The following is a 12,406-nucleotide window of genomic DNA, read 5'->3' on the forward strand; positions in this document are numbered from 1 at the left end:
CATGCCCAACCATTTTTTTCTTCCCTGCTGTTTGTTCATTCATGTCTCTTAGAAACCCCATTCAATCATTCAGTCATTTACATGGTAATTTCTGATTTCTCTCTCCTCTCAGCTAGCTTGAGCTTCCCAAGAGCAGTAATTCTGATTTATATTGATAAGGTTCCATTCAGCACAATGTATGGTATATCTTGGGAATTTGGTTGTTTTGATGAATGAATGAATGAATGAAAATTTTACTAGAGCGATTTGCAGACTATGCTTGTGTATTGCCAAGCATGAACATTTCTATTTTTCTAGAATGGCAGCCCAGAAGGGATTTTGTATCCTTAACCATTACCAATTCAGAGCATCAATATAGGCGTCGTTCTTAGAAATAGAGTCTGGGACTCTGAGCCCTTCTCTGAGCTAATCAGAAGCCTCAGCAAGAGATTCCCCTTGATCGCTCCCTTATGCAGAATATGAAACTACCACTGAGGATACACAATACCCCCTGTCTCCGTATTTCTCTGCTACCTCTGCCTTAGGTCATTTATTTCTATTTGACTCTTATTTTGGAGGACGAGAGGAGGAGGTAAAAGAGGTGCCCTCCAGGACTCTGGGCATAGAGAAGGGTCTGAGTCTCTGCCCTGGCTACTCATCCTGGCTGCTTCCCCAGGCTGTTTTGTTGTACCATATCCTATAGAAGCCCAGGAAGACCCTGCAGCCAAGACACTCCCCTTTTATGCTGCTGCAGGGAAATGCAGCCCATCTCCAGGGACATCAGGCTTTGTGTCACAGAGAAATTACTCTCTGTTGAGCTTCACCCCTGGGATGGGAGCATGTGATGAGAGGGTAAGGAAGATGGAGGAGGCTAAAGGGAGCTCTCAGGAGAAAAGAAAACCCAGGGAGATTAGAGCCATAAGCCATCAGGACTCTCTGGAATGTAGAGACTCTTTGGTTATCTAGCCCAGCCCTCTCTAAGACATGCTTTCAAAAGGTTCACTGACATGCTTCAGTGACCCATCTATACTGTTCACCTCATTTTTAAAAAGAGTATCTTTCTATTTGCTGGAAAGAGGCAGAGTTAGTCAACATGGGGGTGAGACTACTTGTGACTAATAGCTAGATGGAACACTCAGTAGGTCATGAGAAAAGAAGCAATGGCTATGTCACAGAAGGAAAGATGCTTTTCACCAAAAGGGCTTTCAAGAACTGAAGGAACATGATGTTTGGACATAGATATTGAGATAACTAACCAAGGTTTTGGAAACCAGGAAGTGGTAAGTACTCTGAATACCCTGGTAAGACATACGCACATCACAGAGTGGGAGGTAAAGTCCTCAAATATTAGGCCACCTGACACATCAGTGAAGTTCTTATAGGTTTAGTGTTCTGTGTCCTGTCAGCATACCTTCTCCAAGGTAAAGGGCACGTTATTGCACCTTGTCCTTCCTACTGTCAGCAAAGAGGCACAGCACCTGTTAGTCTTCCTTGGATTTTAGAGAGGGCACATATACACTTAGGAATAATTCAACAGGTGTGTAGCAGGCTGTCAGTTTTGAGAGGGCCAAGAACAAGAGAGGGCTTTGCAGCAGGTTTAGTCTGTGATGCAAGAATCTATGTCACTTGGGCCATATAACTTGGTAAAACCATGATGCCTGTTGTATCTGCGGTAGATAAATATGTGTGAAGTCTCCATAAAGCCCTAATAGGAGAGGTGCAGCACAGACTCCTAGGATTCTGGAGCAAGGCCGTGCTGTCTCCAGCAGAGTCCTTTCTGTTCAAAAGACAAATATAGGAATGTTACTGGACCCTAATAGGAATTAAACACTTGATCATGGGACATCAAGTGACTATGTGACTAATATTGCCTATTTTATATGGCTATTGTCAGGCCTACCCATGTCATAAGGGTGAGTACAGACAGTACTATGAATTATACTGGTACAAGTTTAGCAGACACAAGTGAGTCACATAAACAGGTGGCCTAGACTTCCTGTCACCTGTCTCTTTTGCATCAATGCCTCTTCCTCAGCTGTACCTACAGTCTCATGGGGATTTCCCTATGTCTAACTGATGGAGGAGGAAGTAAGCTGGGCCTGATTCACGGCTGGAGTGGCTTAATATGTAGGTAGAAGTAAAACAAATAATGCTGCCTCACTACAGTTTTATTCAGAGGTGGTCCTGAAGAATAGTGAGGAGGCCTGGAAGAAGAAATATTGGAAGACCGAAAACAAAAAAGTCTGGGGAAGATATGTGAATGGCTATATGAGAATGTAACTAAAATGTGAAAATCTCTGTCTCACATTAATGCTCACCAGAGAGTCTCCATCCTAAAGGAAGCGCTGAACAACCAGGTAAACAAGATGACGGGATGACACGTCCAGTGCCCAACAAGCTTCTGTCCCTCCTCACCCCAGTGCCTGCATGATGGGCCCTTGAACTGAGTGACCAGGGTGACAGAGATGGAGGTAAGCTACAGTCCAATGAAATAAACTCACTTTCCCCAAGGCAAATCTAGTTACTGCCGCTGCTGAATGTCTGACTTGTTAACATTAGAGACCAACACAAATAAATTGCTTATAAAGGTGGCGCCTTCCTTAAGGAAAAGGTCTGGGTTGCTTGCTGTTGGGTAAGTAGACTGAACCTGCAGAATTCTGACCATGAAAGGGTGGAATCTAGAATGGGTGGTAAAGGAGGGAAATTATGAATATTAATTTTACCTTGGGACCAGTCAGAGTAATGGGACCTCTAGATTGTTCCTCTATACGTTAGTTGTAAATCTTTTTCCTTTCTTTTTCTTTCTGAAATTGCCACCACCATGAAGGATGAGTGATGGATGCAGTTAACTTAGTGTAAAGCTGTGATCAGAGTCATGTCAGGTGAAGAGTGTGGTGTACACCGTGTACCCCTCCCATAACCCTCAGCACTCCCTTTTCTATCCCGACAGCATCCTCCTGCATCCCAATTATGAGTCCCCACTTGGAGGGTTTCTTTCCATCACACAGGGGCAGACATGAAGTGCTAGGAAGCAGCTCTCAGCCAATGACAAATGGAGAGTAAATATCTCACCTTCCTGGCTCCACAGTGGTGATAACTCTGAAACATAGTCTACACTGTGTTTCCAAATTACTCCTTGAGTTTTCACTCCATTTATTCACACAGGTAACACGTTCAATCACTCACCCTTACTGGTTTTCTTACTTCCCTCTCTCTCTATTTTAACAATACTTCCTGGAGAAACCTCTCGAATAAACTACTTGTAATTAAGTCTTGTCTCAAAATTTGCTTCTGGGAGAAATCAACCTAAGAGTCTTATGTACAGTCCTAAGAGTTTTAGACTTTAGGAAGAAGACATTTTCCAAACTGCGTGCCATTTAACTTCTCAATTTTCCTCTTTTATCCACCTTGATTTCCTCTGTCTAAGAGTAGTCTCCCAAACTTTGACCAGTGGTCATGGGGATATTTTCTTTAAATTTCATCACAAACTATAAAAAATAGGGGAAGAAATGAAACTTTAGGAACTATATTTGCTTAAAGAAATGTACTTTAGTTTATTTTGGATTTCAAGAAAGAGAACCTTGTTATTTCTTTTCCTCATTTTACTATCTTATCCCTCTTGTGGTAGAATGAAGGAAGTATTATTATCCCCATTTTTCAAATGCAGAAACTAGTACTCTGACTTGAGAAAGTGTTTTTCAAAAGAACACAGGGAAGAAAATAATATCAAGGTCGGTATTAGAATCTAAGTCTTCTGATGTCTAGTCTAATATTCTTTCCATCTGTTCACAGCCTATTTCAACTTAATAAAAAACTCTAAAGTTTCAGCAGACCTAGAATACTGAGTTCTCTTCTGGGTGTGGTTCTGCCCTCTTAGTCTTTGGAAAATTCACTTTGGCAAATCATCACCAAGCACAAATTCTCTGCTGGGCCTGTACTTCTAGGAGACAAATAAGAAAAAAAAAAATCCTTGATATGGGAGTCACTGTAATTTCATTATTACTAGAATATAAAGTCGAAGATAGTAAGTGCTGTATAAACGTACAAAGATCTCTTTAAGATCTCACTTCAAAATCCCATTTGCTCTTTAGAGTGGAACATGACCCACTGGAAGCAGCACCATACTTGTACCCAGGAAGAGACCCAACTCCCTTCGCATATACTATATTTTTAACAGCCCTGCCTTCTACTCCAGCCTCATCTTTTGCCACTTCTCTTCTCTAATCGCACTAAACCATTTGTTCTTCCAAGAAAGCAAACTTACTGTTTCCTCCATTTGCAGTATCCTCTCCTACTCTTTCTCCACTTGCCCCAAACTACTCCGTATTCCCGCATCTGCATAATATACTCTATTTTTCAAAGGATCTAACCCAGGCAGAGCCTCCAGAAAACTCATAAACCGGACAGTTCTACTGTTTTTTTTTTTTTCTTACACATCCCTGTGCTTACCCTGCATCAATAACTTATTACTTGTCATCATAGTTGCCTACTTATTTTTCTCTCTACTCAAATAGGCTATGAGGTTCTCAAAGGCAAAACTTTGAGTCTGGTTCATTTCTGAGGTCTCAGAAATTAGCCAGAGATCAAACATTGGTTCTGATGAATAAATGAGTGATTAATACAATGAAAACTTTTATTGGTATTTACTATACGTTGTACATTACTTTCCATACTTTGAGCCATATAACAACATTATAAGATAGACACTAGAATATTCCCATTGTAGAGAAAGCCAAAGCACACTGAGGTAAATAACTTGCTCCTCTGCTTACCCAGAATTCTGCACAAACCTTTAACAATGAGCTTATTACACTGTATTAAACACTTTCCTATTTGGGTTATTTTTTTTTTTTTTTTTGGTTGCATTGGGTCTTCGTTGCTGCCTGCGGGCTTTCTCTAGTTGTGGTGAGCAGAGGCTACTCTTCATTGCGGTGCCCGGGCTTCTCATTGCGGTGGCTTCTCTTGTTGCGGAGCACAGGCTCTAGGCGTGCAGGCTTCAGTAGCTGTGGCACATGGGCTCAGTATTGTGGCTCGCGGGCTCTAGAGCGCAGGCTCAGTAGTTGTGGGCTCTAGAGCGCAGGCTCAGTAGTTGTGGTGCACAGGCTTAGTTGCTCCGCGGCATGTGGGATCTTCCTGGACCAGGGATTGAACCCATGTCCCCTGTATCGGCAGGCGGATTCTTAACTGCTGTGCCACCAGGGAAGTCCCCCTTGGGTATTTTTCATATATATTCAAAGGTGAGATGTTTGAAGGGCAAGACCATTTATAAATCATTTCTGTGTTCCTGGTACTTAGCATAGGACCTGAAAAAAGTTAGCATTGAGAAAATATATGTGAAATAAATGAAAGAATAAATAAATGAAAGTCTCTCATAATTATCTATCACCTTTTTTCCCAGATGCCCAAAACGAAGCTATGGGTGGGACTTGATCTATCCAGAAGTTTATTTTTTTCATTTACCAAACTCTTTTCAGGGCCCCAATCCTGCAGGCATCCTGCATCATCAACTTTGACCTTTCCCCCTCAGGACCCTGAGCATGGCCTCCCTGATGGGCTTGGACTTGACACTGTAGATGATGGGGTTGAGCACAGGGGGCACCAACAGGTACACATAAGCAACAAAGGCACGTACAATGGGGGGCAGGTGCCTCCCCAAATGGTGGATCATGGACATGGTGATACCTGGAATAAAGAAGACAAAGACGGCCAGGATATGGGAGACACAGGTGTTGAGGGCCTGATGCGCTCCCTGGGAGAGGCCAGCCCCAGGACCGTGGGCAGGATGAGAGTGTAGGACAGGACAATGAGCAGGGAATCTATGCCCCCAGGGGACAGTACCACATAGAACCCATAGAGGATGTTTACGGTGATTTCAGCACAGGTTCTTCTCATCACATCAGGATGGAAACAGAATGAATGGGATAAGAGGGTCTTATTAGGGCAGAAGTTCAGACATTTAAGTAGGAATGGCGCTGGGAAGAGAGACAGGGTAGCACAGGCCAGAATGGCCAGCCCAATCCTGATGATGACATTGTTTGTGAGGACAGCTGCATAGCACAGGGGGTTGGAGATGGCCACAAAGCAGTCAAAAGACATGGCCAGGAGCACTGAGGACTCCACCCCAGAGAAGAAGTGGAAGAAGAACATCTGGCCCAGACAGGCATTGAAGCTGATGAGCCGATGGTCAAACCAGAGCCCAGCCAGCATGGTGGGCATTGTGGACAAGGTGAGGCCCACACCGATGAGGGCCAGCAAGGACAGGAAGTAGTACATGGGCTGGTACAGGCTGGGGGTCCTCCTCACAGCCGAGAGGATCAGCTAGTTTCCAGTGAGGGCCGCAGTGTACATGGGGGAGAAGGGGATGGAGATCCAGCCGTGAATGGCCTCCAGCCCTGACGCCAATCATTAGGAAAGCAGGTGGCTGGAAGAAGGAGATGTTGGCAAAGGACCGGGAAGGGAGCATCCTTGGGGCACAGATGAGTTCTTCAGAAAGAGGGGACCTCTTCTATCTGGGCAGAAAAATAAGACAAGACAAAAACATTGGAAAAACACCAGCTCTGATATTAGGTGACATGGGTTCACACACAACAGCAAATATGAAATGTGAAAGAGATTGAAAAATGTACTCCATCTAAAAGAAAACTAGAGAATAAGTATAATTTAAACCCACAGACTACAAAAGTAGCATTTCATATGTGAAATGCTGATCTCTTCACATATTGAAGAAAGCAGTGCTTTCTTTAAAAATGTGAGATGATCGTAAAGAGTCTAATAAAAAACACTCTATTTTTAAACAAGAAGCAGTGGCCTCATGGAAATAAATTGCAAACATACTGTGGAAGCCTGAAGGGTTGACAGCATGGGCTTATTATAACTGTTTTTCTTGGATTTTCCTTTAAATCTCGATACAAAACAAAACAAGTAAATAAGCAAACAAAAAACTCTTTAAAGGTAGGTTAATAAAAGAATGTAAGGGAAACAGCCTCACAAATATCTTTTAGCAGAGATGAAAAAATCCACCAAAAATAGGTCAGAGAACTACAAGGAGCTTTAGTCTGAATCCTGGGGTCGACAGTTATGTCATATCTAGCCAACATAATCAACTCACTCTGAAAGTAGGACTGACCTCTCTTTTTTTCTTTATTTTAGGAAGGTGACAAGCATTGTGCCTCTGGAGCAGAGGATTGTGCATATTCTGGTCGAAGCCTTTTAAAGAAAATACAGTGAAGTAAAGTTGCTGACAGTGTAGTTCTGGAGTCCTCCATCCCTTCTCTCTCAGACACTATTTCTAAGCACATATCCAAACCGGATGGAACTCACTCCATTCAAAAACAAATAACAAACAGAGAAGTTCCAACACAGAACTTCTGCAGACATATTTTGTAAACAATTATAAGGGATAAGACAAGTTAAAGATATGTAAAAATACTCTTAGAGATAAGGAATTATTCAAAAGAGAGAGGAAAATTCTTTATAAAATTTTTTGAAATAAAGAAATCATGAAAAAAAAGAAAAGAAAAAAAAAGAAATCATCAACCAAATTAATTTTTTTGATATTAGAGTATAAAATGGGTTGATAATAAATAAGGAAAATGAATATCAGATGCCGAGAGAACTTGACACTTCCCCTCATCTACTCCCTCTCTGCAGAGACTACGAGGACAGCTCTCCCTGGAAATGTGGACTTGGATTCCACTTCTTCTCTGAGTTGTAAGCTTCCTGACCCTCAGGAAGGTAGCCTCCTTGAGACCCTCTTCTCAAGATGGCACTACTGTCTCCTATTGTTCAAGACTGGTTATTTCTCTTTCTTCTGCCTGACTTCCAGACCTTTCCCACTGTTACCTCCCCCTGGATGGTGGAGGGTGAGGTGCTGGTGGTCACCCATCCTGGAAGTGGAGAAGAGGGTGTGTTGAGGGCCCAGGTTACTCAACCTGGCTGTTGTCCCCAGCTGTTCTGCCACTCCGCATCCTGCAAGAGCCCAGGATGTCTTTGAGATGTTTAGCTGCAGTGCCTATCTCCAGGGAAGGCCAGGCCTGAGCCACAGAGGAGTCACTCCACTCAGATGCCTGAGGAGTGAACAAGTTGGGGCTAGCTTTTGGAACCAGGAAGTGGTTGGAGGAACCAAACAATAAGGGGGAAAATGAGACAGACTCATAGATTCTACAATACCCCACCAAGTTTAAATGATCTTCAAAGACTATCAGCTTCAACAGCCCGTTTGCATTTGAAACCCTTCCAAGACAATATTCCTGAAGACAGCCTCCTCTTAGCCAGGCCCCAGGATGAATCTGGCAGGAGCAGCCAGTTTTTGTAGAGGGTGGGGGCTATGGAGTGATGTGTTGGGAGCCTAGTAGTGTTGGCCTAACCCAGGCAGAGGGAATCAGGGAAGGCTTCCTAGAGCAAGTGGGGAGAGGGCAGACTTCTGAAAGGTCCACAGACCCTGTTCTAAACTCTCAGGTCTCATTCTGGGACAGACTCTATGACTCTAGGCTTGTAGCTCCAGACTGGGGCTAGCACAGACTCTGCCCACACTCCTATCCTGGGGCTGAACTGCTGAATCCAACAGGTTCAAAAAGGAGGGAACTTTGTGGAAAGTATATGAACTGCAGAGCCATTAAGAACCGGTTCAGTGCTTCCCTGGTGGCGCAGTGGTTAAGAATCCGCCTGCCAATGCAGGGGACACAGGTTCGAGTCCTGGTCTGGGGAAGATCCCACATGCCGGTGGAGCAACTAAGCCTGTGTGCCACAACTACTGAGCCTGAGCTCTAGAGCCTTCGAGCCACAGCTACTGAAGCCCGTGTGCCTAGAGCCTGTGCTCCGCAACAAGAGAAGCCACCACAATGAGAAGCCCGCGCACAGCAACGAAGACCCAACACAGCCATAAAGAAAGAAAGAAAAGAAAGAAAGAAAGAAAGAAAGAAAGAAAGAAAGAAAGAAAGAAAGAAAGAAAGAAAGAAAGAAAGAAGAAAGAAGGAAGGAAGGAAGGAAGGAAGGAAGGAAGGAAGGAAGGAAGGAAGGAAGGAAGGAAGGAAGAAAGAAAGAAAGAAAGAAAGAAAGAAAGAAAGAAAGAAAGAAAGAAAGAAAGAAAGAAAGAAAGAAAGAAAGAACTGGTTCAAGTTCTTCTCTGTTTCTTGCTCAGTTTCTCACCACATACAAGTTCTATGTCCCTTCTTTCTCACTTTCTTGAGAGCTCTACTCCAAAATAGCTCTGACCTCAGCTTTTCCCTATATCAATTTGGACTACAGTCATTCACCTGGAGCTGCTTTCTATGAACACATTTGACTTTTCTCCTCTTTGATTTTGGCTGCCCTCTCCCACCTGAACTGGGCCCAGTCTGTCTCCCTTTCTCCTCCAGAGGTGATCAGTAAACTTAGGAAAAATTACTCAACTTTGAAATCTTACGTCCAAAGTCATGGTCATTAGCCTGAGCTGAGACTATAGCAGTACTCCATAATTTTCCTTTCAGTTTTTAAATTGTCACCATTCTTCTCAAGCTGTTTATCCAACCTGCCATCTTACTCTCAGTAGCTAATTTGTTACTGCTCCTAACTTCACAGTGAGAAACAAAGGCCATCAAGTGTGCCATCTCTAAGAGTCTTAGCCAGCCCATCTGCTCTCTTACCTGCTTCCACTCCTACAGCCACACCCTGTCAGAGAGACCATTCTAAAGCGTGTGTGTTTCATGTCAACCCCATCTCCATCCTTTTAACCACTTCTTTGTTGGCTGCCCGTCACTTACAGCAAAAAATTCTGAATGCCATAGCAGAACCTGAGATACTTTAAGATTTTTTTAAAAATCTTTTTGAGCAGTTGTAGATTCATAAGTAGTTGTAAGACTTAATACAGAGATCCCATGTATCTTTCACTCAATTCCCCCCAAATTAATATCTTGCAAAACAATAGTACAATATCAAAATAAGGATATCGGCATTGCTACAGTCATGATACTTAAAATTTCCATCATCACAAGGCTCCCTCATTTTTTTCTTTTATGGCCTCTCCTACTTCCCTCCTTCCCCATCCCCTTTTTAATCCCTAGCAATCACTAGTGTGTTTTTTATCTCTATAATTTTGTCAATGCAAGATTGTTATATAAATGAAGTGATACAGTATATAATCTTTTGGGATTTTTTTCCCACTCAGCATAATTATTTGGAGATTTATCCAGCTTATTCCATGTATTAATAGTTCATGCCTTTTTAAAATTGAAGCATAATTGATTTACAATATTGTATTAGTTTCGATGTCTGACATAGTGATTCGATATTTTTATACATTACAAAATGATCACCATGATAAATCTAGTTACCATCTGTCACCGTACAATGTTATTGCAGTATTACTGACTATATTCCCTATGCTGTACATGACATCCTCATGGCTTATTTATTTTATAACTAGAAGTTTATACCTCTTAATCTCTCTTACTTATTTCACTCATCCCTCCACGCCTCTCCACTCTGGCAAGCACCAGTTTGTTCTCTGTATCTATGACTCTGTTTCTGTTTGTTTGTTTTGTTTTTTAGATTTCACATATAAGTGAAGTTATATAGTATTTGTCTTTTTCTGTATGACTATTTCACTTAGCATGATATCCTCCAGGTCCACCCATGTTATTGCAAATGGCAAGACTTCATTCTTTTTTATGGCTGAGTAATATTCCATTGTATATATATATATATATATATATATATATATACATATACATATATATATATGTGTATATATATATATATCCCACATCTTCTTTATCCATTCATTTATCAATGGACACTTAGGCTGCTTCCATGTCTTGGTTATTATAAATAATGCAGCAATGAACATAGGGGTGCATACATCTTTTCAAATTAGTGTTTTTGTTTTCTTCAGAATAAAAACACAGAAGTGGAATTGCTGGATCATTTGGTAATTTTATTTTTAATGTTTTGAGTAACTCCCATACTGTTTTCCATAGTGGCTGCACCAATTTACATTCCCACCAACAGTGCAAGAGGATTCCCTTTTCTACACATCTTTGTCAACAGTTGCTATTTGTTGTTTTTGTTGATAGCCATTCTGACTGGTGTTAAGTGGTAGTTCTTTGTGGTTTCAAGTTGCTTTTCCCTGATTATTAGTGATGTTGAGCATCTTTTCGTGTGTCTGTTGACCATCTGTATTTCTTTTGAAAACTGTTTATTCAGGTTCTCTGCCCATTTTTTAATAAGGTTGTTTGTTTGTTTGTTTGTTTTTATGTTGAGTATATGAGTTCTTTGTATATTTTGGATATTAGCCCATTATCAGTTACATCATTTGCAAATATCTTCTCACCATTAAGTAGGCTGCCTTTTGAGTTTGTTGATAGTTTCCTTTGATGTACAAAGGAAAGCTTTTTAGTTTGATGTAGTTTTATTTGTTTATTTTTGCTTTTGTTGCTCTTGACTGAAAAGACATATCCAAAAATTATTCCTAAGACTTATGTCAAAGAGTGTACTGCCTATGTTTCTTCTAGACATTTTATAGTTTTAGGTCTTACATTTAAGTCTTCAATCCATTTTGAGTTTATTTTTGTATATGGTGTGAGAAAGTAGTCCAGTATGATTCTTTTGCATACAGCTGTCCAGTTTTCCCAACACCATTTATTGAAGAGGCTGTCTTTTCTCCATTGTATAGTCTTGCCTCCTTTGTCATAGATTAATTGCCCATTTAAGTGTGGGTTTATTTCTGGGCTCTCTATTTTGTTCTATGATCTATGTGTCTGTTTCTGTGCCAGTACCATACTGTTTTGATTACTGTAGCTTTGTAGTGTAGTTTGAAATTAGGACGTCTGATACCTCCAGCTTTGTTCTTCTTTCTCAAGATTCTTTTAGTTATTGGGGGGTCTTTCTTGTGTTTGCATACAAATTTTAGAATTATTTGTTCTAGTACTGTGAAAAATGTCACTGGCATTTTGATAGGAATTGTGTTGAATCTGTAGGTTGCCTTTGGTATATAGCCATTTTAACAATATTTATTCTTCCAATTCATGAACACATATATCTCCATTTGTTTGTCATCTTCAATTTCTTTCATCAGTCTTATGGTTTTCCAAGTAAAGGTCTGTTACTGTACTTCCTTGGTTAGATTTATTCCTAGGTTATTTTATTCTTTTTGATGTAATTGTAAGTGGGATTATTTCCTTAATTTCTGCTGGGACTCAGAGCATGGGGATTTTGTGTGTGCTCTTTAAGAGCAGAGTATCTGTTTCCTACAGCCCTCTACCTCTTCCATATGCAAATCCCACTGGCCTTCAAAGCTAGATGTTCCAGGGTTTCATCTTTCTGATGCAAGACCCCTGAACTGGAGAGCTTGATGTAGGACTTGGGTATTTTTGGGGGGGGGGGGAAGAACCTCTGCTATTGTGATTATCCTTCTATTTGTGCATTGTCTTCCCAGGGGTGTGAGTCTTGA

General features: G+C 41.3%; 1 pseudogene; it reads right to left on the bottom strand.

Moving 5' to 3' along the window:
* Positions 1 to 5,482: 5,482 nt before the first annotated feature.
* On the bottom strand, positions 5,483 to 6,490 carry LOC137772006 (olfactory receptor 51I2-like; annotated as a pseudogene).
* Between the last annotated feature and the right edge of the window lie 5,916 nt (positions 6,491 to 12,406).

Source organism: Eschrichtius robustus, chromosome 11 (genome assembly GCF_028021215.1).
Source record: "Eschrichtius robustus isolate mEscRob2 chromosome 11, mEscRob2.pri, whole genome shotgun sequence".
In the NCBI taxonomy this organism is placed as follows: Eukaryota; Metazoa; Chordata; class Mammalia; order Artiodactyla; family Eschrichtiidae; genus Eschrichtius; species Eschrichtius robustus.